The 27,063-nt window shown below is 40.9% G+C and overlaps 4 non-coding genes across 4 annotated transcripts; all 4 read right to left on the bottom strand.

Annotated features, from left to right (window-relative positions):
* Nucleotides 1–6,799: 6,799 nt before the first annotated feature.
* On the bottom strand, nucleotides 6,800–6,893 carry trnai-uau (transfer RNA isoleucine (anticodon UAU)). The gene is made up of 2 exons: nucleotides 6,856–6,893; nucleotides 6,800–6,835 (listed from the first exon to the last, which is right to left on the bottom strand). It is a non-coding gene; the product is annotated as a tRNA-Ile (tRNA).
* A 4,234-nt stretch (nucleotides 6,894–11,127) lies between these two features.
* Nucleotides 11,128–11,199, bottom strand: trnat-cgu (transfer RNA threonine (anticodon CGU)). The gene has a single exon. It is a non-coding gene; the product is annotated as a tRNA-Thr (tRNA).
* Nucleotides 11,200–13,616: 2,417 nt separating this feature from the next.
* Nucleotides 13,617–13,689, bottom strand: trnak-uuu (transfer RNA lysine (anticodon UUU)). The gene has a single exon. It is a non-coding gene; the product is annotated as a tRNA-Lys (tRNA).
* A 1,089-nt stretch (nucleotides 13,690–14,778) lies between these two features.
* trnaa-ugc (transfer RNA alanine (anticodon UGC)) lies at nucleotides 14,779–14,850 on the bottom strand. Its single transcript has one exon. It is a non-coding gene; the product is annotated as a tRNA-Ala (tRNA).
* Between the last annotated feature and the right edge of the window lie 12,213 nt (nucleotides 14,851–27,063).

Below are 27,063 nucleotides of genomic sequence, written 5' to 3'. Positions count from 1 at the left end.
GACGAAAGGCAAGCACCTGTTTCCCCCGCACTGCGGCGAGCTGTCCCATCACAGTCTTTAGCCACAGTAGGGCCAGGCAGGGTTGTTCCTCGATTCGATTCGGCACTGGAGGTACAGGCTATAGCCGACTCGCCCCACAGTGGTGTGAGGGGTGCCGGTCTTCACAGCGCTCTCCGGAGAGGGGGTTGAGGTGTTCAAGGGCGGCCGTCCCCGCGCTGAGCCGACCCGTTCCCGTTTCCCGACACTGATCGCGGAGTGCGAGGTTTGGGTGCCCAGCAGAACCGGGCTCAGTGTCGCCTCTTCCCGCTGCGGTCGCAAAACAGCGTGCGGGGCTGTTCCGCGGGGGTTGCTGCACGGGCTGGCTTCTCTTCCCCTTGCTGGACTCCTCCGTCGGTGTGGGAATCGCTGGTCAGCTCCGGCAGGGAGGGTATCTTCTCTTTGGGGCATCCACTGGGCGGGAGTAGCAGGCAGTCGCCCCAATTCTACCGGCAGGACCACTACTGGATAGCCCTGGTAAGGGCTGTGGCCACCTGTCGCACCCAGGAGTTGCTCAGGCTCCCTATGTGCGCTGCCGATGGGTTCTGTCTCTTTTAGAGTCAGACAGCACTTGACAGAATCGGCTAATGTCTGCCAAGATTTGTCCATCCTGCCCGCTTCTGACACCAATGTAGCATTTACAGGTTTTTCTCAGAACAAAGGACCAGTGGAGACGCGATTAACAAACCAAGCAATAGCTTTATTCTTTAACAACCACAAAACCAAACACAGCATATACATGCACATGAGGAGACTGACAGAACACGTACACATCTTTAGGGTGGTAATTACTTAACAACACGCTATACACTTATAAGACTACACAGGGCACTAGAACTACTAGGACATTATTTACACAGGTAGGGTCAGCCGCTGGTCACCGTGCTGACCCTCAGACTCTCCCCGGCTACAACTCCCAGCATGCCCAGCGGTATTATGCACGCCTAGGGGCGCTTCCTCCTCACCACCAGGCGAGGGCGTTACAATATATATATATTTTTTCTCTGGTTCTCAGCAGTATCATTGGGCTGAACTCCAGTTAAATGCTTGGCTTAGAAAGATCAAAAGTGAGCGAGGGAAGAAAGGTGGAGATTAATGGAAGTTATAAAGGCAATGGGTTGGCTCTGCTTAAGCTTCATTCAGACCTTATTAGGGCAAACTCTATGGGTCAATTGCATCGAACTGAAAGTAGCATACTAACAGGAGTTCAACCCGTGCTTAGAACGCAGATGCCGTCTAAACTTGTGCTCCACCTTAAGTCCAATTGCAACAAACTTTCCTGCTGTGCTTAGTCCGCAGTGCCGAACTTAACCTGTTCTCAATTGCAATGAACACAAAGTAACAACTGCAGCACTCCAGAGTAACTAAAGTAGCAGACTAATTTAAACTGTCTTCATTTGGCTTAGCACCGTACTCGGTGTAACGCAGGATTGCATTAGAAGGCTCCCAAATATAGTGGAAATAATCCGTTGCTTGGAAATGTATTGGAATATTAATTAAAATTGCTTTACACTCATACCATATTTATTAATAATGAAGTTTATTAATGTGTGTATTTACAGAAGTGTCGTTAACTATTTATGTTTAATGTCAATCATTACTAGTAGCTGTGAGCTTTAAGATATGCTAGGAAGTGAAGAGAACAGAACAGAGCAAATGGTTATATAAATAGAGTGGGAGCTTTTAATATGTTCTATAAAATTTGGGAGTCAACTGAATAGATTTGCTAAGTATTTTATTGTGATGGGTCTCTGTATTTGTGGTTATCAGTGGAAAGCAGGGATAATAAGGAAATGGGTGGCACCCAAGCACATGTTAAAGAAAAAAACTTGGCTTCTTAAAAGTGATTATGATAGCCACAGGACAGAAGAGACAGTGCACTGTGGTCCAATAATGACTGTGTTGAAACAGCCAGAGTGTGCTGCATGCCATGGAGATGGAAAAGGTAGCTCATCCCAGTCAATCACAAGGTTGTGTAGGACTGCACATGACCTGATGATGATGGTGCTGGCTCTTGATGGACTGGTATACAAACCAAATGACAGCCAAGCAAAGCGTTAGTTGTTTTACAATTCCGAAAGATTGTTCAAAGTGGCTTCTTGCATTTTTATGACTCCTGTTATAGTGCTTCTCTTGTAATGTTGTAGGATTGTGCACAGGTGTCAGAAGATATAGTCATAAAGAATAACCACAGGCAAAACAACATGCCAGCTTGCTCTTCCCTACTTTGAAAGGAAGATATTGGAACTGATTAAAGAACTTAACTTGAAATGTAAGCTCCTACTGACACAGGAGAGAGAGTTCTGAAAAGTAAGCACAAGGCACACTGTGGATAAATAAATGTATTAATTTAAAAAAAGAAATACTGAGAAGGTCAGAGGAACAATAATTGTTGTATTTATTTGCTCAGGTAGTTTTATAAGTTTAACTTTCAGTAAAGTTCTGTTAAAAATAAAACTGGTCATTAGTTGGCGTCTTTTGTAATGATTTAGCAATAGTGACATGTCGGCTTGTTCGACTGGAGTGTTAAACAAAATTAATACAGTAGCGTCCTGTCTCAAGTGTACAGCTGCAGTTCTCGTTTGTTTCGTGACTAATTGCAATTGCATTAGTCTGTGTAAAAAAAGACTTCTGCAGCTCCAGTGGTGCGATCGAACTCATGCTGAGATTGAGTTCAAGCCTCACCTGGAGCAGTGTGGCCTATATTTTCAACTATTTAAACTAACTGACCAGTTTAGGTTCTGTTAAGTATTTGCTGGAGATCAGGTCTAAATTAACATGAATGGAACAAGTAAAGGTTTGTTCCTTGTCAGACCTGAAGAAGGCTCCAAAGCTCAAACATTGTTTGCTTCTCTTTTCAGCATGGAATAAAATTTTACTTGTTCCTATGCAGTCCACACATGCTGACACAGCTCCCTACTTAAATTACCATCAGCAATGGACCTCCAGCAGACCTATACACAAATATATGAGAGAGGTCTACTGAAACGAGAGGAGCACGATGGAGTACCGAAGACTTGAAAAAGCACTCACTTTTCTGTGTTTTTGTTGTTACCCAGATTTGTTTTTAATGTTCTTTTTCTCTTTGTTTTGAAGTTGTTCTGTTTTTTTTTTCTTTTTTGTAGGTGTTAGACTACTACAGGGATTTACCTAGGTTCTATTAAGACTTCTTTTATCAAAAAATATTTTATTAATAAAAGCGTGATTTCTTAATAATCAACTTTAATGTTATCTTTATTAGTAGCTGTATTACAGGTAATGCATGCACAGCCTTTATTATGCTATAGTGAATTTTCAGGTATCCCATGGAGGGAAGAGAACTGAAATTAAGGAAATACTTATTTAAAGGGGTCTTAAAGTCTTAAAAGTGTTCTGTCACATCTGGGTGTTAATTGAATAGATTTGTTGTATTATTTCATATGATTTGACTCTACACTTGTGTTTCTCAGGAGACAGCAGTAATATTGGGGATTTGCGGGTACAGATAATAAATTATACTATACAAGTGTAGAGGTTTGATGGGTTTACTGAGACAATTATTAATTGTAGCAGTAATCACGAGGTTGTTCGTTGTGGTTTTTAGAAAATCAATCGTCAGAACAACTAACAACGCACACACACGGGTTCAATACACGAGATACATTTATTCCTATAAATTGTGCACCAAACATATACTAGTCTGCCTGGATACGAGCAGCAGACCTTACTGTGAGGGTTATCAATATACAAAGTATATAATCTCGAAGAGATGCAAACACAAAGAGATACACAACAGAGAATATATGTCAATATATATCGTTCGGTTACCAAATCGCTAACCAGTGTTATTACCCACTGTTACTCTAAACTCGGAAGTAAATACATTACTCATGAATTAAATTGATAACAACTTGTGTTGAGGTACAATTGAATTCTCGAGACGCAATGTAGAACATGGGGTTTACTTATCCACTTTGTATGGATTTGGAATTTCCCGGCACGAACACCAAACCAGCTGACAGGCTCTGTTGCAGCCTCGGTCCCAGCGGTTGTCCAATGGGCGTTGTCCCGGCGTCCTCTAGCTACTGGCCAACCAGTCGAGGTGCAGCTCGGAGTAGGACGGGCGGAGGAATCTGACTGCGGCGCGCAGGGCAGTCGTTGCTCCGAGGGGATCTACCAGCAGTCCGGCTGGCTAGTAGAAAGTCTCTATGCACTATGCACTCTATGCAGTGTGACGGCTAGTCCTCACAAGTCACTCTTTTGCCCAGGAAGAAGCTGGTTCGTTCCCGGTCCAGCGCTGCATCTGAATAAGCTATTCAGGTTGTCGACGAGGGTCCAACTGTGGGCTGCCGTTGATCAAGCGGAGCGTTCACGTTGGTAGAATTCTGAGTACGTACGGGATCCTCGGCCCCGCGCTTAGAACAAAGTCCAAGTCCCTTTGCAGACAACAGCCTTTGTCACGTGATTGTCTCTGAGGATGCGCGAAAATGGCCAAGGAGAGCCCTGATCTGAGCTTGCGCTCCCTTTTTGACCAAGACACAGATGTGTTCTGATTGGTTGAGAGTTTGGCAGGCATTGGAGACCCACATGGTGTTACCACACCCTGCCAGTCTCTAATTGGTTGATCAAGGTGAGATACGAGTCACATACTCCTGACACTTAGGAATGCAGTCCAGATGTCCATTTGGCACTCCCTAGACAGATAGGCGCCAATGGATGACCATTGATCATGATAGCCAGGCTTATCTAAGTGCATCCCCGTTTGGGAGCTGTCCCTTATCAAAAGAAAACATCTTAAATCAGCCTGCATGAATACTTTCTCTGTGGCTGAACCACAGAGATGGAGAGTGAGATGGGGCCTCATTAAGGAAAGCACAGCAATGCTTAATTCTGTCTTATTACCAAGCATTGCTGCTACAACTGCTTAAATTCAAACTAAACAGGACTATGGGAATGACATTTGATTTCGAACTGGGTTTTAAATAAATAGGACCGCTGCACTACATTGTGCTTTATGTAAGACAAAAGGTGGGCTTCCTGTGTTTTCGATAACTCAGTTGTATGAGCGGAGGAATATAGTGGAAACAGCTGGGAACTCTTTGTTCTCTGGTTTGAATTTGGCTGGAAGAAAGGTGTTTTTTATGTTCTTTAATCAAAAAGTGAAAATTTGTCGTTCACTTAGTTGTCTTATTTTCTAGGCTTGTAGACTCCTCACTCTTCCTAAAAGAAAGTGCTGCAGATAAAGATACAGTAGTTGTCGGAAGTTTGTTCAGTGGTAGAGCACATACAGGCTGTATGTGGTTGTTTTCAATCGCCGGCGTCTCCACTCTGGATTTCTTCCTAAGCGCGATATCTTTCCTTACTTGTGTGTGAATTTCAGCGCGACACATAAACCCTTTGTCTGTTTTATAAAGATTATATTTTAAATCAGTTAAAACAAAAAAGTACCTATTACATACACGTAGAAAACACATGTATCTAATTTGAAAATTTGGGCAATGTATTACTAGTAGTGGAGCTGAGCTCACAGAAGAGCAGTTGATATTGTTAAACCACGTATTATTTTTAAATGACGCTACTAAGCACTGGCACGGTGTTAGTGCAGTCCTACCCAAGCTTTCTATCGACTGGATGAGTCTCCTGTTCCATCTCCAATTCTTTCCGCACATTTCGCCTGTTTCACCACCATTATGATTAGACTATAGCCACTAATACGAGAATACTGTTCTGAAAGACTGTCTTAAATAATAATGTTGAAAAGGGTAATGATAAGAGTTTTTTTTCATTAAGGTAACCATACATTTGCCTGTATAGTACAACTTATTATCTGTATCCGCAAATCCCCAATATTAATGCTGTCTCCTGAGAAACACAAGTGTAGAGTCAAATAATATTACAACAAATCTATTCAATTAACACCCCTATGTGACAGAACACATTTAAGACTTACACCCCTTTTAAATATGTATTTCCTTCATTTCAGTTCTCTCCCCGGGATATCTGAAAATTCATTATAGTATAATAAAGTCTGTGCATGCATTACCTGTAATACAGCTACTAATAAAGATAACATTAAAGTTGATTATTAAGATATTACACTTTTATTAATAAAATAAGTATTGATAAAATTCCTTGTGAATAATTGTAGTGTCTGGAAAGCAATTGTTCATTACTTAATGACGATATTATTTCCACTACATTCAGGACAGTTCCAATGTAATCTATTGTTCCACTTCGTCTGCTTAGTCTCCTACTTTAGTAACATCTAATGGGGAGCAGCTGTTATTTTAGGTTTGTTGCAATTGAGAACAGGTTTGCTACAGAGCTGCTGACAAATTTCAGCAGCCAGTTTGTTGCAACTGACCCGTTGTAGCTACCAATCAGAAAAAAAACCAAACGCAACAACTTCAAAAGAAAAAGAACATTAAAAACAAATCTGGGGAACAACATAAACACAGAATCTAATGCGAGAGCTTTATCAAGTCTTCAGTGCTCCTCTTGTCTCAGTAGACCTCTCTCATATATTTATGTACAGGTCAACTGGAGGTACACAGCTGATAGAAATTTAAGTAGGGAGCTGCATCACAGCATGCGTGGGCTGCAAATGGAAAAGTATAGGTTTATTCCATGCTGAAAATAGAAGTAAACACAACGTTTCAGCTGTGGAGCCTTCTTTGATTGTGACTCGAAATAAATCTTTACTTGTTCGTTTGATGTTAATTTATCTCCATCAAATACCTAACAGTATCTAAACTCGAAAGTTGCTCTCAGTAGCTAAAGACACTGCTCCAGGTGAGGCTTGAACTCACAACCTCGGCATGACTCCGCTGTGCACTGCTGTATAAGTACCGCGCGCTGACCGATTGCGCCACTGGAGCTGTGCAAGTCGTGCTCCTCATACAGACTGACGCTGCAGAAACACAGGGTGAAAACGGTTTCGGTTGTGGATCCATCTATACATGGGGAACACTAAAATAGCAAGGAAAATACAAGAAAAGAAACTGAAAGAATTGTGCTAACAGCAAAGGGGAACTGAGGGAGGTGGTCAGACAAGTAAATCAGCCTGGCAGATTATTTGTATCGACATTTTTTGAGTCAATCAGCAGACAGATTTCTCTTCATGTGCCTTAAACTGTGCAGTTTGTATCTTCGCTGTAGATAGGTTTCTTCAGAAGTCCAGTAAACTGACAATAATGGAGAACTAGCTGACGCACCCCGTCGTGAAGACCCTCTGTAAGGTGATTACACGTTTCAATTTCAAGTCGCCTCCTTTACACTCAATTGCAGCCCCGAAACTGAGAGAAAGCATGAGAAATGGCTTCAGTTTCAATGTGAAAGTGCAGTACAGGCTCGATGGCTTCACATCTCCCATCAATCACATAAAATTGCAGTAAAGCGATCTAAATATGACTCTTAAGTACTTGGAAAGATGATTATTTTGAGCGTGCCTCCAAGGGTCTGCTACGAGGCTGAAGTTACAGTAGCTTCTTATTCACCAGCTTATGCGTGTTTTTCGTTCCACCTTAAATGGTGCTGCTGTGATGTTATGTCGCCTTTCGCCTGTAGATGGCTCTCTTCGATCAGTACTAATCCGGCTGGAATACTGTAGACATCTTCACTGAAAAGGAATATCCAAATAAATAGCGACTGTCCAAATTATATTTTTGTATGGAATATATTTCAGAAAATCGCAAACCAATTTTAAAAACTCACCACAACACGGACTTACACTGGGAAAAGGTAACTGCACTTTCTGCTTATTGCTACGGCCTTCCCCCCGATTATGAAAATGTCTCACAGTTCTGACACCGCCGTGTGAAAGACAATGTAACAGACTATCAAAATCCTGAAGTACAAGAAATTTTAATGCACCAGTTTTTTAAATATGACCCTCTGATCCTGGCATGTCAGTATACATTTCGAAAAAGTATGGCACCAATCGCACGAATTGCAATGGCACAAATTGTTGAGAATATCACTGACCTTGCCGATATTTGCAGGGGATACGAATGTTTTGCACATGTTGAACTACAACACGTAAAAATTGAGCTTCTTAGTCAATATCATCGGGAATGTCCAATAATGACGAACATCAGTAGCTTCAAGGAAACTTTGACTCGCACATGGAGTTTTATCTTCAAATGGAGGGTGGGAGAATTTATTTGTACTCTCGTTGCTCATTAGCTAAACTATTTTAAAAATATGACACAGATTTGTTCGAGAAACTTGTAACCGCCTTAAAGAGAGTCTTCTTGAAGATGTGCACCAGTTAGCTCTCCACTGTCAATTGACAGGACTTTAGGAGAAACTGTTCTCATACAACCAACATACAAATTACACATCTTAAGGAACATGAAGAGAAATCTGTGTACTAAATAACATAAAATTGTCACTGCAAATTATCACCAAGCTGTTTCATGTGTCTGACCACCTCTTTCCTACTTTGCAGCGAGCACAAATCTTTATGTTTCTTCATCGCAATTTTACTGTCTCTTTCCCCCATGTGGAGATAGATCCACAGCTGAAACTTTAGGTCAGTTCCTGTTACTCTGTCCGATTGAAAGAGCTGTATTAAAGGCACTCCCATCTCTGCAGGAAAGTTATTGCTGCTCTCAACACAATATACTGCAGCCAAATATAGCGATACTGTCACTGCCTGTGGGCCACGTGTTCCTGCTGGCAGTCTATTATGTCATGTTCATCCACACCCAGAAACATTACTTCATCGCTATTTTACTGTCCCCCATGTGGAGATGGATCCACAGCCGAAACTTTAGGTCAGTTCCTGTTACTCTGTCCGATTGAAAGAGCTGTATTAAAGGCACTCCCATCTCTGCAGGAAAGTTAATGCTGCTCTCAACACAATATACTGCAGCCAAATATAGCGAAACTGTCACTGCCTGTGGGCCACGTGTTCCTGCTGTCAGTCTATAATGTCATGTTCATCCACACCCAGAAACATTACCGCTGTAGCACAAGAGTTATATAGGCGCAGTCCATAGAGCAAGAATCTCTTAATCTCAGAACTATGGGTTCAGCCCCCACATTGGGTCCCTCTGTGTCAATTTCATCCCCCCAATCCTCCTAGCATGACCTGATGGCGTAACAGTGATACCCAGTACCCAGCGTAATTCAGCTTTCTTTCCACTTGATTCAGATTTTGATCTGAAATCATCAGCCGAACAAGAGTTTGTCTAAATCGAGGGAGATCTGCTCACAAGCAAGTATTAAACACTTCAGCATTTTCTGTTCGAATACCACACTTTGTCAAAACACTGCCGTTTCTTAAGCTAATAAGTAAGGGTTTTTGAGCACGCATTGTATTGTTAATGCTTATATTAAAAAAGCATAAATTCACATAGTGGAATTTGGACTGAACAAAGTAGTCCAGCCCTTTTACAACATTACATACCCACTGATTAAAGCTTTAAACTACAGTAGCAGGAGTAACAATAATGGCAACAACATGTTTGGAGCTCGGCATTTTATTTATTCTGCGGAAACGTATCGGAATGAACTGCCCGAGATAAAAGAGTAATTGCGGCTTCAGATCGTTTTTACAGAGCATTGCGTTGTTCTGTTCATGCTGACTACACGCATTACATTTGTCATTTACTGCAAGCGTTGCTTTTCCAGGTTTTTCTGAAATTCCTCGCATTTGAGCCAGCACTAAAATATTTCATTCCCGTCGCTGAATACATCGTGGAAACGGTATTTGGAACGGAATGCTGTCACTCATGAAACCTCTTTGTTCTTCGGCTCTGAAGTTTGAAAATGAAAATAAAACGGGGGTCACTTCATAGGCTTGAAAGAAGTCCAAGCAGCATAAAAACCCGCGAATTCTCACAAAGGCTGCACCTTTCTTCTGCTGCTGTTATAAATCAGCCTTAAACATTTGAATACATACCTTACTGCTGCTAATCACATTCACGTGTTTACGAAGCTTTTTTCTGTCCGTTATGTTTTTGCTAAGCAGTTTCTCCGTTTTCCTCGTACTGTGATTGTCAGCGAGCACAACAAGACTGAAACAGTGTAAAGGCAGGTAAAAAAGACAGGGTAAAACGCCTGATTGTCGGGAGTGGGATTTGAACCCGTGCCTCTATTTAGAGAGCGAAACACAAAGCTTAAAAGACACAAATCTGTAAATTTGCTGTTTTAAACCGCTCAACTATCCTGAAGAAATGGGTGCGGATTGTATCAGTCACATCCGATTTTCCGTAAATTTAGGACGATTGATACAACTGGACGAACAATTTGTGGCGTTTAGCATGACATGGAAAACGGTACCGGAGCATTCGGGTCCGGACTACCAGACTCAGAAACAGTTTTTATCCCCGCACTATCAAACTATTAAACTCCCAGCCTCTCTCACTCTCACCTCACCTCTCACCTATGATCTGAACCTCACAGTGCCTTCTTTCTCACCAAAAACCCAAACACACATTGAAAATCTACCTCTACCATACATGTCAAAAGCTCACTCCCCATCATTTCTATCCCTTTATTTCATTCTTTTGATGCATGTTTTTGCACATAACCTGTTACCTTTTTGTTGTTTTGCACACTGCCTGTTGTTGTTTTTTGCACATCGGCTGTTGTCTCTGTCTTTCTTTTGTTATACAATTGTATTGTTGTTGTGTTTTTTTCTTTGTACTACTTATGTCCGAGAGCTAGCTAAATAGCATTTCGTTATACCATATACCTGTGTATGAGTATAATGACAATAAACTTGAACTTGAACTTGACATAGTCTTGCAGGCAGTATATTATTTTATCGTTTACTCGTATGAAAAAGCACGGTCTTCTCGTTCCTAAGTCAGATTTTTAGTGCTTTCGAACGTTACTTCCAACCTGGACTGACAGCTCACCCGATGTGTTTGTGATCAGACCATGGAGTCGGGGGCTGTACCAAGCGCACGTTCCTTCCCAATGCTGAGGCGATCATTCGGAAGATGGGTGTGAAGAGAAACAAGCTTTGTCGACTAGAAAACAAGGCAGGATATGCAAGAATACTAATCACTGGCGACAGTTATGTTCTCTTACTATTGAGATCCCTACATTGCGAGTTTTTTTAAGACTTTGAAACTAAAGGAAAGCGGTGACAAATGAAACTGGCACGGGTGGGGTTTGAACCCACGCTCTTCGGTTTACGAGACCGACGCCTTACCACTTGGCCACCGCGCCCTTCAAGTAAGCATGGGAATAAGGTTGTTCAAATTATTTTTTTCTGAATCTGGTTTACATCGCCAAATGTAAACCGGAGGCAGCAACAACAATAAAAGGGATACTTGTCCTTAAACTCGGACGTGATGTTCTGCAGACGTGCACAATGTCCTGTTTTCTTGCAGTGTAGACATTTTGCTGTTCACGCTCCGCATTCATCTGCTTTGTGCATTGTTAGTCCGCACCTGTAACATGTAATGTCAGCCGTCCCCTGTTCTTCTATTTCTCTAGCATGACTGCATCCTGCTGCTCGGCTTTTGTTTGTAAAGTTTGAGCGAGCGCCCCGTTCAGCGTCACTTTGTCACTGTGGTCAGAAAGCATTCTTGATTCTGCTTGAGCTGCTTCATGAATTCTAGCGACTGTAAGAGCTCTTTCTATAGTCAGCCCTTCCTCCTGCAGCAATTTATAGTCTCTTATCTGCACATTTTTCCACAAGTTGATCTCTTAACATGTCAGTTTCCAATACTCCAAAGTCACAAGATTTAGCCAGTTCTCTTAGTGCAGTCACAAAAGCATCAACAGATTCGTCCTGAGACTAAGTTCTCTGCCTAAATTTATGCCGTTCCAAAACCACATTTCTCCGCGGTGTAAAGGAAGCGTCTAAGGCAGCTACAGTCTTTTTCTCCAGGGAGGTTGGCGAAAATCCGCTGCACGGGAGCCCTGATACAGTGCAGTAATGTAGCACGTCTCACGGCATCCTGAGCTTCTGTAGATCCACTGGCTATTTAAAAAAAAAATCTGTACGACTCCATCCATATCTTGTATTCCGTATACAAATCCGGGGCTCCGAGGTTCAGTAGAAGCGGTGGAAAAAGCTGGGCATAAGCAAAGCTTCTCGGCGCGGCTACCATATCTTCCATGGCGCAAGCTAAACGAAAAGTCCGAAAATTCAGAAGTTCGTTTCTAACAGCAAGAGAACTAAAATCTGCACTGCACTCGCTTTGAGTCCGTCAAGCACTCATCTCTCGTCGCCTTCAATGTTGTGTATCTTAATAAAGAGACGTTTTTATATTATTTTAACTATTTTATTAACTACACAGATCACGCCCTTACACCATATATTCCTGCCTTCTACTCTCTCGTTCTGTTGTCTGGCGATGTCTACTCACTATACTACATTTAGCATGACTTCTTGTTGCAGTTGAGCTCAAAGCTGGAGATGATCTCCATATTCTACTGCACTATCTAGTCCGAAACGTAGTACACAGTACATACTTTTTTAAGTGAAGTCGGGTTGTTAAAAAATTAAACCAGCGCCCTGTCAGAGAAACGTACCCCAGTCTCCCGCGCAACAAGCGGGGGTACTCAGCACTATGCTAACGAGGAGCGCTTGTCTGTAGCTGAGCGTCAGCTCTGTTTACTGTCAGCAGTCATTGCCTCATTTCCAAAGACTTTTTCACCTGCTCTCAGCTTTTAAAGACAGTCATAAACGCTCAAGAAGTAATTCATGTCAGTTGGAAGTCTGTTTCTGTTGTCTCAGCTCTTGATAAAGAAAAGCCGTGCGTGGGAGACTCCCTCTCTGAAGACGTTTGCCGTCACCCTGCGAGGGAGAAGAGCCATCAATCACCGAGGCAACCACTGAGACAGTTAACATTAAACACGTGAAATGCAAGATGTTGTGATTTTTTCCCCGCTTAAGGCTTCTATTGTTTCTACTCTAACGAGAAAGACCTCTTTATTAGAAGTGAGATTTTAACAAACGTCTCCAGGGTTAACTGCGACCTGAACGCAACGCCTTAGACCACCAGCCATCTTGCCTGTGGTACTAAGAGCAGCGCTCAATAAAAATGATCAGAAACCGACAGCGCTTCTTATGCGGATCAGTATATTCCGATTCCACTGGTTCTGCAGAAGAAATAAGAAAAGCCGAACTCAAAGCACTGTGTTGCCATTACGGGTACTCTGCAGCTGCTTTAAGATCTACTCACACCGTGTTGCCATTAAGGCTACCTAGTTAAAAAAAAAACTTATCGTCATCTTTTTGAACGTGATTATTAGACACCCGTTAAATCTCCACCGAGGTTTCTTGAGAGATCTTCAGCGAGCGAGTATTAAAAAACTACGTCGCTTCCAACCTCTGCTGTCACTGTAAACTCTGCAGAGTTGCAGTGTGCCTTTCCTCTTGTCGTATTCAAGAGTACTCACTGTGTGAGCTCCTCACTGCGTGTTCTGTACTCTACTGTGATTTAATTTAGATGATTACGTGGAGTAGAGTGACAAGATCTACTTGAACATTTTCGGTTTGTGAAATGAAACACTAAATACACTACTGTAAATACAAGTAATGGACATTTAAAATAACCACAGTACAGCTAGAACAGTGAAAGATAAAAGACTATTTAGAATGACATTCACAATAGATTTAAGAACAGCACATCCGCCCGAACAGGGACTTGAACCCTGGGCCCTCAGATTAAAAGTCTGATGCTCTACCGACTGAGCTATCCGGGCTCTGAAAGACAGCTAACACTGTCGGGATCCTCGCAAGTCACGTGTCTCTTGTGCCGAAGAGCAGTCATACCTGACCCGTCTGGAATGACCACTGACGGACTTTATCATGAAGCGACGGCACCACTCCCAGTAGAATGAGTGAGAAATATAGCATGACATGGGTAGTTAAGGGGCTCCCACAATCCATCTTTCCTCACATTACTGATTTTTTTCAATAGCATTTGGACCTTTTTTCACATTCAGATTTTTTTCTCATTCAATAAAATCTTTTAATCAACAACATTAAAAAGAAAACAAATGGAACATTTTTTGGAACAATAATTAAAAAAAATATTTCAATGCCTTGGTTGTATACGTGTGCACACCCTTTATAAAGGGAGTTGCAACAGTGCTGAAATGTAAAGAGCATTTCTGTAGAGAAAACAGCATTTTTCCTGCCTTGATGTTAAGCTTAGGGAGCCTGTCTTTTAGAAATTCTATTTCTTCACACCCTGCACAGCCTCCCGACAGACTAACGAATATTTTTGGGAGAAATTGGCTCACACACCGGAAGACACTAACGTTTATTTACGTTAGAGTATGTGAATAACAGTTTAACCGAAAAAGTTTGTAATTGTGATTTTGTTAAAATTTAATAAATCGTCTATCATCAGTAAGTAATTATTAAGAAATTGTTTTATTTCATAAACTATAAGACAATTTAGAAAGTTTATAGGTCATAAACGTCGCTTATGTTCTTTTAACTCTAGCGTTCAGGATCCAAACCCAGGTGCGGACGGTTGTGTTTCTTGAATCTCTTGTAATCATCAAAAGTCGATGTGTAGTCCTTCAGTACTTTCTCGAGTTGTGCCATGGATATTTTATACGATCAATACTTGTCATGCTCTTTTGCATTTTCCTTAACTAAATTAGTTCAGATAATTTAGGATTTAACAGAACTAAATGAGGTACATTTAAAACAGCAGCGCAACTCTGCAGCACGTCGAGTGTGCCTGCATTTAATTGTGTAAACCTGGCTCTCTCTGAACACGAGCAAAGAGTTCTCACTCAACAGAAGATTGCGATGTGAGTACTGTAATATAAAGCACCTGGAGATGCCAGGGATTGAACCCGGGACCTCATACATGCAAAGCATGCGCTCTACCACTGAGCTACATCCCCGATGAAAAAGTTTGTGGAACAGACTTAGAGATGTGCAAATGCTCACTGATCACACCACTCACGAAGAATGCCTGCAGTTTCCCACTTTCGCGTTTCTTCTACTACAGAGTAAATTCATAGGAATGAAAAAATAAGGAAGGAAAAATAATCGCATCGAAGCTTCAAGAGGCTGGGCACAAATTAATCTGTTATTTTTGCATCCAGTTACATGGGCGACGGTGGTTGATTCCCAGACGGGGGAGTGCTTTTTTTTTCTACCTCCTTACTCGACTGTCCTTCAATTCTATTTTATTTGAAAGCTATTTGCATCTTTTAAGTGCTCTTGATTAAACTATGCATAGAAAAACAGCAGTACTGATGATTTAACGTAAAAGGGTGAAACAACGCCCCAACCACAGGAATGGTAACAGGAAGGATCGTGTTCTTATTTAATATGTCCTTTTGAGATGTCTTGTCAATGCACACAGGCGGTAGAGCTGAATAATTTACTTTTAGTTCTTTCTATACCAGGAAGAAAGGAGCAGACTTTAACTTTAAGAGGCAAAAATGACACCTTGTCAAAGCTAATATTTATTAAAATGACATCACAACAAAAGAGTGGAGCCTTGAGTGAATAAAGCCTTGAGTGGAGCCTTGAGCTTTCATTGGATGTCTGTGTCTCCATAACTTTGTAGGTGAGAGAGAGGATTGTGATAATTTGCAGGTGCTTCTCGGGAGTGCGTTGGTGGTACAGGCGCCTTCCAAATAATTGAGTCAGTTTTTTAATCCCAGCCAGTGCAAACCCAAATCTTTTCAAGATAATCTGTGGTCCGCTAACACATCTTTTGAAACACTACAACAGGTAACACCCCGTGTGAAACATCATGAGCATCTATTAAACCTCTCTACCTACCCGTTCCTCACAGAGACATGACGAGGGTCTAAAGGGACATTTTGAGCCGTAGAAACATTTTAGCATTCCGTACTTTCCTGTGCAGTCAGGCCAGTTCCACTTTAACTGCGCCCGACAACGGAGGTCGTTTTGAAAACTACGAGAGTAAAGGAAGAGTAAAGGATTGGAAGCTAGGGAGTTTCAGGTCTGTGTTTTTATTATAGGTTCTCAAATCTGAATACCTTTTCAAGAAGTATTTCAGAATCCCAGTCAAATCCAGTACGAATGCTGCATAGATCTGCATTGTACAATTAGTATACTGTTTGTCCGTTGAATCAAACACGCCTTATGAAGCATTTCTAAAACAGGAGAGATTGTTAGGGAATGCGTCTTCCTGTAAAAATAAAATGACTTCAAGGGCACTATAAGCAGAGCTGCTCTACAGAAGAACTATAGCCAGAGATGCCAAAGAGGTCGAGATTTCACCACGTGAGAGAAAGCATCTCAGAAAACGAAGTTGCGGTCATTTCCACGCCTCATAAAACCACTAGGTCAAACAACAAGAGCTGAAGAGCCGCTGTTGAGAGTAACACGGCCGAGCGCTCTAAGGAGCTGGCTTAAACCTCCAGCCTCTTCAGGAGCATCTGTTGGAGTCACACTGCTACAGTGTATCGCCTTGTTAAGTATCCCTTTTATTGTTGTTGCTACCTCCAGGCGATGTAAACCAGATTCAGAAAAAAAATAATTTGAACAACATTATTCCCACGTTTTTTCGAAGGTGCGGTGGCCAAGTGGTAAGGCGTCAGTCTCGTAAATCGACCATCGTTTTATCAAACCCCACCCGTGCCTGTTTCGAAGTCTTCAAAAAAACTTGCAATGTAGGAGTCTCAATAGTAAGAGAACATAACTATCGCCAGTGATTAGTATCCGTGCATATCCTGCCTTGTTTTTTAGTCGACAAAGCTTGTCACTCTTCACACCCATCTTCTGAATGATCGCCTCAGCATTGGGAAGGAACGTGCGCTTGGTACAGCCCCTGACTCCATGATCTGATCACAAACAGATCTGGTGAGCTGTCAGTCCAGGTTGGAAGTAACGTTCGAAAGCACTAAAAATCTGACTTAGGAACGAGAAGACCGTGTTTTTTTAAACGAGTAAACGATAAAATAATATACTGCCTGCAAGACTATGTCAAGTTCAAGTTCAAGTTTATTGTCATTATACTCATACACAGGTAAAAGGTATAACGAAATGCTATTTAGCTAGCTCTCGGACATAAGTAGTACAAAGAAAAAAAAAACAACAACAATACAATTGTATAACAAAAGAAAGAGACAACAGCCGATGTGCAAAACAACAAAAAGGTAACAGGTTATGTGCAAAAACTTGCATCAAAAGAATGAAATAAAGGGATAGAAATGATGGGGAGTGAGCTTTTGACATGTATGGGAGAGGTAGATTTTCAATGTGTGTTTGGGTTTTTGGTAAGAAAGAAGCAATCAGCACACATTTTTTTCAGGATAGTCGAGCAGTTTAAAACAGCAAATTCACAGCTTCGTGTCTTTTAAGCTTTGTGTTTCACTCTCCAAATAGACGCACGGGTTCAAATCCCACTCCCGACAATCAGGCGTTTTACCCTGTCTTTTTTACCTGCCTTTACACTGTTGTGCTCGCTGACAATCACAGTAAGAGGAAAACGGAGAAACTGCTTAGCAAAAACATAACGGACAGAAAAAAGCTTCGTAAACACGTGAATGTGATTAGCAGCAGTAAGGTATGCATTCAAATGTTTAAGGCAGATTTATAAAAGCAGCAGAAGAAAGGTGCAGCCTTTGTGAGAATTCGCGGGTTTTTATGCTGCTTGGACTTCTTTCAAGCCTATGAAGTGACCCCCGTTTTATTTTCATTTTCAAACTTCAGAACCGAATAACAAAAAGGTTTCATGTGTGACAGCATTCCGTTGCAAATACCGTTTCCACGATGTATTCAGCGACGGGAATGAAATGTTTTAGTGCTGGCTCAAATGCGAGGAATTTCAGAAAAACCTGGAAAAGCAACGCCTGCAGTAAATGACAAATCTAAAGCGTGTAGTCAGCATGAACAGAACAACGCAATGCTCTGTAAAAACGATCTGAAGCCGCAATTACTCTTTTATCTCGGGCAGTTCATTCCGATACGATGTTTCCGCAGAATAAATGAAATGCCGAACTCCAAACATGTTGTTGTCATTATTGTTACTCTTGCTGCTGTAGTTTTAAGCTTTAATCAGTGGGTATGTAATGTTGTAAAGGGGCTGGACTACTTTGTTCAGTCCAAATTCCACTATGTGAATTTATGCTTTTTTAATATAAGCATTAACAATACAATGCGTGCTCAAAAACCGTTACTTATTAGCTTAAGAAGCGGCAGTGTTTTGACAAACTGTGGTATTCGAACAGTAAATGCTGAAGTGTTTAATACTTGCTTGTGAGCAGATCTCCCTCGATTTAGACAAACTCTTGTTCGGCCGATGATTTCAGATCAAAATCTGAATCAAGTGGAAAGAAAGGTGAATTACGCTGGGTACTGGGTATCACTGTTACGCCATCAGGTCATGCTAGGAGGATTGGGGGGATGAAATTGACACAGAGGGACCCAATGTGGGGGCTGAACCCACAGTTCTGAGATTAAGAGATTCTTGCTCTATGGACTGCGCCTATATAACTCTTGTGCTCCAGCAGTAATGTTTCTGGGTGTGGATGAACATGACATAATAGACTGACAGCAGGAACACGTGGCCCACAGGCAGTGACAGTATCGCTATATTTGGTTGCAGTATATTGTGTTGAGAGCAGCAATAACTTTCCTGCAGAGATGGGAGTGCCTTTAATAAAGCTCTTTCAATCAGACAGAATAACAGGAACTGACCTAAAGTTTCGGCTGTGGATCCATCTCCACATGGGGGAAAGAGACAGTAAAATAGCGATGAAGAAACAGAAAGATTTGTGCTCGCTGCAAAGTAGGAAAGAGGTGGTCAGACACATAAAACAGCTTGGTGATAATTTGCAGCGACAGTTTTATGTTATTTAGTACACGGATTTCTCTTCATGTTCCTTAAGATGTGTAATTTGTATGTTGGTTGTATGAGAACAGTTTCTTCTCAAGTCCTGTCAATTGACAGTGGAGAGCTAGCTGGTGCACATCTTCAAGAAGACTCTCTTTAAGGCAATTACAATTTTCTCGAACAAATCTGTGTCATATATTTTTTAAATAGTTTAGCTAATGAGAAACGAGAGTATAAATGAATTCTCCCAACCTCCATTCGAAGATAAAACTCCATGTGCGAGTCTAAGTTTCCTTGAAGCTACTGATGTTCGTCATTATTGGACATTCCCGGTGATATTGACTAAGGAGCTCAATTTTGACGTGTCGTAGTTCAACATGTGCAAAACACTCGTATCCCCTGCAAATATCGGCAAGGTCAGTGATATTCTCAACAATTTGTGCCATTGCAATTCGTGCAATTCGTGCCATACTTTTTCGAAATGTATTCTGACATGCCAGGATCAGAGGGTCATATTTAAAGAAACTGGTGCATTAAAATTTCTTGTACTTCAGGATTTTGATAGTCTGTTACATTGTCTTTCACACGGCGGTGTCAGAACTGTGAGACATTTTCATAATCGGGGGGAAGGCTGTAGCAATAAGCATAAAGTGCAATCACCTTTTCCCAGTGTAAGTCCGTGTTGTGGTGAGTTTTTAAAATTGGTTTGCGATTTTCTGAAACATATTCCATACAAAAATATAATTTGGACAGTCGCTATTTGGATATTCCCTTTCAGTGTTGATGTCTACAGTATTCCAGCCGGATTAGTACTGATTGAAGAGAGCCATCTACAGGCGAAAGGTGACATAACATCACAGCAGCACCATTTAAGGTGGAACGAAAAACACGCATAAGAAGCTGGTGAATAAGAAGCTACTGTAACTTCAGCCTCGTAGCAGACCCTGGGAGGCACGCTCAAAATAATCATCTTTCCCAGTACTTCAGAGTCATATTTAGATCGCTTTACTGCAATTTTATGTGATTGATGGGAGATGTGAAGCCATCGAGCCTGTACTGCGCTTTCACATTGAAATTGAAGCCATTTCTCCTGCTTTCTCTCAGTGTCCGGGCTGCAATTGCGTGTAAAGGAGGCGACTTGAAAATGAAACGTGTAATCACCTTACAGAGGGTCTTCACGACGGGGTGCGTCAGCTAGTTCTCCATTATTGTCAGTTTACTGGACTTCTGAAGAAACCTATCTACAACGAAGATACAAACTGCACAGTTTAAGGCACATGAAGAGAAATCTGTTTGCTGATTGACTCAAAAAATGTCGATACAAATAATCTGCCAGGCTGATTTACTTGTCCGACCACCTCCCTCCGTCCCCCTTTGCTGTTAGCACAATTCTTTCAGTTTCTTTTCTTGTATTTTCCTTGCTATTTTAGTGTTCCCCATGTATAGATGGATCCACAACCGAAACCGTTTTCACCCTGTGTTTCTACACACCTTGCACAGTTCCAGTGGCGGAATCGGTCAGCGTGCGGTACTTATACAGTAGTGCACAGCGGAGTCATACCGAGGTTGTGAGTTCAAGCCTCACCTAGTGTCTTTAGCTACTGAAAGCAACTGTTAAGTTTAGATACTATCAGGTATCTGATGAAGATAAATTAACATCAAACGAAGAAGTAAAGGTTTACTTCGAGTCACACTCAAATAAGGCTCCGCAGCTGAAACATTGTGTTTCCTTCTCTTTTCAGCATGGAATAAACCTTGACTTTTTCCTTTGAAGCCCATGCATGCTGACGCAGCTCCCTACTTAAATTACCATCAGCTGTGTATCTCCAGCTGACCTGTACGCAAATATATGAGAGAGGTCTACTGAGACGAGAGGAGCACTGAAGACTTGAAAAAGCTCTCGCATTAGACTCTGTGTTTTTGTTGTTCCCCAGATTTGTTTTTAATGTTCTTTTTCTTTTGAAATTGTTGCGTTTGGTTTTTTTTTTCGTAGTTGTTAGACAACGACCGGGATTTACCTAGGTTCCTGGAAGACTTCTTGTTTTGTGTTTGTTGTATTTTCGGGTTACAACAATTGTTTTTTTCTATTGATAGGACCCCACGCATTACTATGGGAGTAGTTAACATTAGTTCTTACATTGTACAGTACCTGAAATTACCACATAAACTACTACTCTGTTTCCTTTTTTTTGACAGGCACAAGTGAAGTTTGTTTTTCCTTGCTGCTGATTGGTAGCTACAATGGGTCAATTGCAATAAACATATATTCAATAAACTCCGCTGAAATTTGTCAGCAACTCTGTACTAAACCTGTTCTCAATTGCAACAAACCTAAAATAACAGCTGCTGCCCGTTAGATGTTACTGCATTAGGAGTCTAGCTTAAACCACCTCTTCATAGGTTTTAAGCAACTCAGTAGCGGACTAAGCAGAACAATTGATCACATTAGAACTGTCTTGAATGTAATGGAAATAATGTACTCATTAAGTAACAAGGTTATGCACCACTTGCTTGAAAATTATTATTATATTTAACTAAAATTGCTTTCCAGACACCACAAATATTCACAATGAATGTTATCATTACACGTATTTATTAATAAAAGTGTTATTTATTAATAATTAACTTCCATGTATATCTTTATTAGTAGCTGTATTACAAGTAATGCATATACAGTCTTTATTATAGTTAGTTTTCAGTTATCCTGGGGAGGGAAGAGAATGGAAATTAAGGAAATAAAAATTTAAAGGGCTTTTAAGTCTTCAATGTGTTCTGTCATAGCTGTGTGTTGTCATATCTGGGTGTTAATTTAGTATATTTGTTGTATTATTTATTGTGATTTGACACTAAACTTGTGTTTCTCAGGAGAAAGCAGTAATATTTTTTTTTTAGTTTTTTGAGGGTACAGAAAATTGTATTGTACGGCCAAATGTAAGGTTACATTAAGAAACCCTTATTGTTACCTTTTGCAACATTATTTATTTAAGACGGTTCTTCAGAATAGTGTCCCTTACGTATCTGTGACTGTGGTCCAACAATAACGGTGCTGAAATAGCCGGAATGTGTGGGAAGAAGATGGAGATGGAACAGGAGGCTTATTCAGTCGATAGAAAGGTTGTGTAGGACTGAACACACTACGGTTATGGTACTGGGTTTAAGAGCATTACGATCCTACAGTCTCCTGATCCGTAATCAGATGCGTTATCCAATGCACCACTGGCCCTTGTACCGCACTCCTCAAGTGCACCACTATGAGCTTGCGCCGCTACAATAATAAATCGCCCCAGTCCAAATTTTCTCAATTAGGTGTACGTTTTCTATGTGTATTTAGTTAAACAGTCTTTCATTTTGTCTGTTTTAAAAATTGCATCTCTTTAAAACAGACAAACGAGTTTATGTGTCGCGCTGAAATTCACACATGAGGGAATTCAAACGAAAGAAATCACAGAAAAGATATCGCGCTTAAAAAGTGGAGTGGAGATGCTGGTGATAGAAAACGATGCATGAGATGCTTTACCTCTGAACTAAACTCGGCTCTTTAATTGTGTTAGGAAGAGTGAATAGCCAACAGTGTACATTTTAAAAATCAAAGCAAGACAATGAGACACGAAGATAATTCGGAACACGAGCCTCTCCTTCATTGTTTAATGAGCTTTTAATGAACGCCTAAATGAAAGACAAATTCACTATTTTCACTTTGTGATTAAAAAACACTTTTATCACGTTAAGCACTCCTGATGGTGTCGAATAGTTCTCTTTTCTACCTTCATCATTTGAGGATCCCCAGCTAAAATATCTTTTTAAACTACAACAAAATTGCAATATTTTGAATACTATTTAAGTTTACATAGTCACATTCCCGTGCTATTGACTTGGGCGCTCAACTATTAACTTCTTGTAGTTTGACTTGTGCCAAAAGTTTGAAATCTCTGCAACTATCAGGATGCTTAAGGACATCCAAAGAAACCCCATCACATTTAGGGGAGACGGTGTTGAGGTCGGATTAATTTGAAATGCGTCTCTGGGGACTTTTGATTTACCAACGTTATGTTTAACTGAAGGATACGCTGACTGACTGTGCCATAGAAACTAACGCACATCACCTTTTTCTACATTCACAGGTTTTTGGCTAAAGACAAAAAAATCTTTTTCGATTCCTTGCCAGCTGGCAGTAATTCCTCTGCACTGACAAAACAGATGAGTATTTTATCTTTTGCAATTTGTATGGATTTTTTTAAAAACACTTCCATTAAATTTACTGTAGAAGCATGTTGCTGTCCATAATGATAAACTGTGTGGCAAGACAGGCACCACTGGGACTCAACCCCAGGATCTCCTGTTTACTAGGCAGGTGCTTTAACCAACTAAGCCACAGCATTCTCGCATCCTAGTGTTAATCCTGCATCAGCAGGGTCAGCTTGTCAGCACGCCCGTCTCCATTTGGTGGTTTGAGCTGACGTTGCCATGACGTTGCCATTAAATGCGACCGAGAATACTCCAAACAGAGAACTAAGCCATGGCATTGGCATCAGATATCCCTTTTACAGCCACTTGGACACATCTCAATTGCTCTGAGACACCTGCATTCAGTGTGCGCTGAGCCTGCTCGCTGAGCAAGTGACGAGAAATGGCTTATGTCAAAGGAGTTCAATATGCTTTTTATGTTCAATGGGCTGTCCACTACAGCTAACACTGAAGCGCAGCACAGGCTCTGTGGTTTGACATCTCACAAGGTAAATGTTGAAATTGTAGGTGGAAGAGGAAAATTACCCTTGAGTATGGGGAAAGAGGCCAACTCATGTCCGGAGGGGGATAAAGCGTGTATGGAGGTGGCCTAGTGGTTAAAGCACTCTCCTCTTAGTACATGATACTCTGCACAAGTAGGTTCGAACCCCATCCTCCTCGAGGAAGGGCTTTGACACATTTTGACCTTTTTAAACTTGGTGTGCTTTCGTTTCGTTTCTTCGCTCCTGTACTACAGCAATAATATTTCTATAGGTGTATGATCATGGTAGGCTGACAGCAGGAACATGTGGCCCACAAACAGTGACAATATCAGAGGTGTCTGCAGTGTGTTGGTTTGTGAGCAATGATAAAATAACTTGACATGGAAGCAGGTGTGCCTGCATTAATACAGCTCCATTGAGAGGAAAAAGTAACACAAGAACCAACTTAAATTCAACAGCACGTTTCTGCAGCTGAAAACGGAACCTACTCCACGTGATGATTGAGCTCACAACCTTGGTATGACTCCACTACAAAAGCACCACAACCTGACCAATTGCGCTACTGGAGCAGCACAGCACAGTAGCACATTTTCCTCAGTGCACTCAAACAGTGCTTCTTCCCTAGCCTACCAGCTTCAAGACTTTTTTAAATCGATCAAAGATTCATTGGAAAAGGTTTGTAGATGGGTCAGGTGGGAATCACACCCGGATTCACTGCTTGCAAGGCAGCTATGTTCATCATTATACCCAGGACTGGCGCCAGGGGAATGATCTGTAGGGGGGGGTCTGAAATCCTGAGGGGGGCAGTGATATTTTGGTTTAAACGGAGCCGTTGCAACCATCCAAGTGAATTCTCGTAAGCATGCCACTGATTAGTATTTCATGTTAGAAGATAACGACAAGCAATCTGGTATTTAGTGATAAAGAACAGTTCCATGTTCATCAGAACTCACGTGATTATTTTTGCCTGGAGCATCAACCATATGTGTTCATTTTTTCAACAACATCAACGGTAACGAGGATCTGAATCATTAAGAAATCATTGTAAAACCAACAGAAAGTACAAACTTCTATAACTACAGTCCTAGTTATATAACGATTGTAAGTATAAGGATAAACTACTGCAAGCCATTGGTCCACCTGAGCAAATAAGGTCATAATAATGTTGACACCCCAAAACATAGACACTATGTAACGTGCTGTTCCTGGATGGATAGCCCCCTGCACATCAAACAGTCTGATGTAGTAACTGTGAATTCGGGGTTAGTATAGTTATCTGACCATTGACAAAGTACAACTATTTTTTACGGCTCAAGTTAAGTAAGTGAAAGTGTTCAAAAACTTTTTATCCAAACCTTTTATCCAAAACTGAGGGGGGTGGAACTGTTCAGTTGAGGGGGCCATTTTGACATGCCAGTAATATTTTCACAAAACGTCCAAGAGTTACGAAAACACTTACTTTGTGTATAAAGTACATTGTGTACACACTGTAAGTTCACAACGCGAGAAATACTGCTCAATATGGGATCCTGTCCAGGAATATCAGGGCTGTAAGGGGGTCAGATCTATAGATGTAGTAAACACATTAGTGGAGACAGTGTGTCTGTTCTCTGTATGAGAGCCGGACAGAAAGAATAATCTGTGGTCTGGGAAGAAGAGACCCTCGTTGGAAGAGCGACGCTTCTCACAGGAGAGAATGAAAAAAAATCTTTGGGGGAATTAAAAGCACTTATGGGGAGTGACCTTGTGGTGCAACGGTAGTGCATCTGATACCACATCAGAAGGCTGTGTGTTCAAATCATGTCGAGATTGGCTGATGTATGTTCAGGTTCAGCTGGTGCCGAACCCGGAAATTATACCATGCAGTTTGGTTTTATCTGTACACCACATAGATAATCTAAATGAAATAACAGAGCAGTACAGAACACGCATTCAGGAAATTACACAGCAAGTCATTTTGAACACGACAAGAGAAAGGGCACACTACACATCCGTGAAACATCACGTCCGACTTTAGAGACAGTTACATCACAGAATGGAAGTTTCAGGCCTCTTTTTCATTACAGGTTCAAACTAACCTGAAAGTTACAGAGTTTTAGGTCACTTTTGTATTAAAAAGTGTCTGAAGCCTGTAAATATAATTTGCCCTTTTTTAAATTGTGGATGAAATCCAATCCCATGTACCAAGACCTTACAGTATATTCATGTTAATTAAAATGACTAACGCTATTGGACATTAGCTGGTGCTTTTTGTAACGATTTGCTATTTCATGCTGGAAAGAAGGAAACCCGACCAACGTTTGCTTTCAGGTGCGGTTCATTCACACAATGGACATCTATTTCTGAGTAGCCTGATTTAAAAACACACGAACCCGGTAGAAGTCGAACCTACAATCTCATGATGCAAAATCAGACGCGTTATCCATTAAACCACTGGCCAATCATGTAACTGAATTGCACCATGGTAAGTTCAGCGCTGCAACTAGTAATACACCATCCCATCTAAAATTTCTAAGTGAGAAACGTGTTTTCTACATTTTTATCAGTTTTAAAATATCATCTCTTTAATACAGACAAAGGGTTTGTGTGTCACTTTGAAATTCTGATTGATTTAGAATTCAAAGAAAAAGATGTTTTCTTGAACAACGCAGTGAAATTATGACATCTTTCACTCTACTTCTCTCTTGTAGTAAAGCAGACCTTGCAGTGTGAGCATTTACTCCAGTAAATTAGGTCATGTATCATGTTAAATCACTTCTTCAAAACAAAACATTTCCTGGTGCACGTTTTCTCCATGAAAAAAAATACATTTTTCCCTTACATGATTTCTCGTTTTTTTTTTCCATCAGAGTACAGAAAGAAGAAAAAAGGGAAAAGCAGTGTCGCAAAAAAACTCCATCGCCCTTGGGAGATGTCAAGCTCATCGGATATGAAAAGTGCCCAATAAAAGCAATTTCTCTTCATTTATCTTAGCTTCAGGGCTGCTATTGTGTGTAGAGGAGGCAACTTGCTCAGCCAGCAGACTCAGCGCTTACTGAATACAGGTATGTTTTGAGTGTCATGCTGATCGTCTTATAAATGCAAAAGAAACTTTTAAAGCTGATAAAGTAATTTGCATGTGGCTACAACATCCCTGGAAGAGAGATTTTATCAGTTGCACATAATCGATATTTTTTACTTTTTGTTCAGCACTGGAAATCTATTTTTTTAAGTTTTCTTAAGAAGATCTCATGAAGTATTGCCAGGACCTACCTTTAGCACTCAATAGCGATATTAATGGAGTAGAAATGTAAGATAAATTGATGATCTGAGCTAAAATAGTCCTTACGAGCCTCCTGTAACAGTGTTCGTATTCATAGCAAGTAATATTCTTTTTCAACCCTAAACGTTGCTATTGCATTAAGCTTTGTGCGACCATTGGAGGTTTCGGTAGCTTCTGGAGAGCGCACTTTTATAAGAACATTATTCAAGGTACACCATGTCCCAGAATCGTTCATCAGGACTAGGATTAATATCAATGGAAAGTACTTCAAGATTTAACTGAAATATTAAAAGAGTAGGAAAGCATTTAA

The sequence above is a fragment of the Lepisosteus platostomus genome, chromosome 5 (assembly GCF_059453375.1).
Source record: "Lepisosteus platostomus isolate fLepPlt1 chromosome 5, fLepPlt1.hap1, whole genome shotgun sequence".
Classification (NCBI taxonomy): Eukaryota; Metazoa; Chordata; class Actinopteri; order Semionotiformes; family Lepisosteidae; genus Lepisosteus; species Lepisosteus platostomus.
Note: the sequence above shows the minus strand (reverse complement) of the source record. Positions and strands in the feature narration are given on the sequence as shown.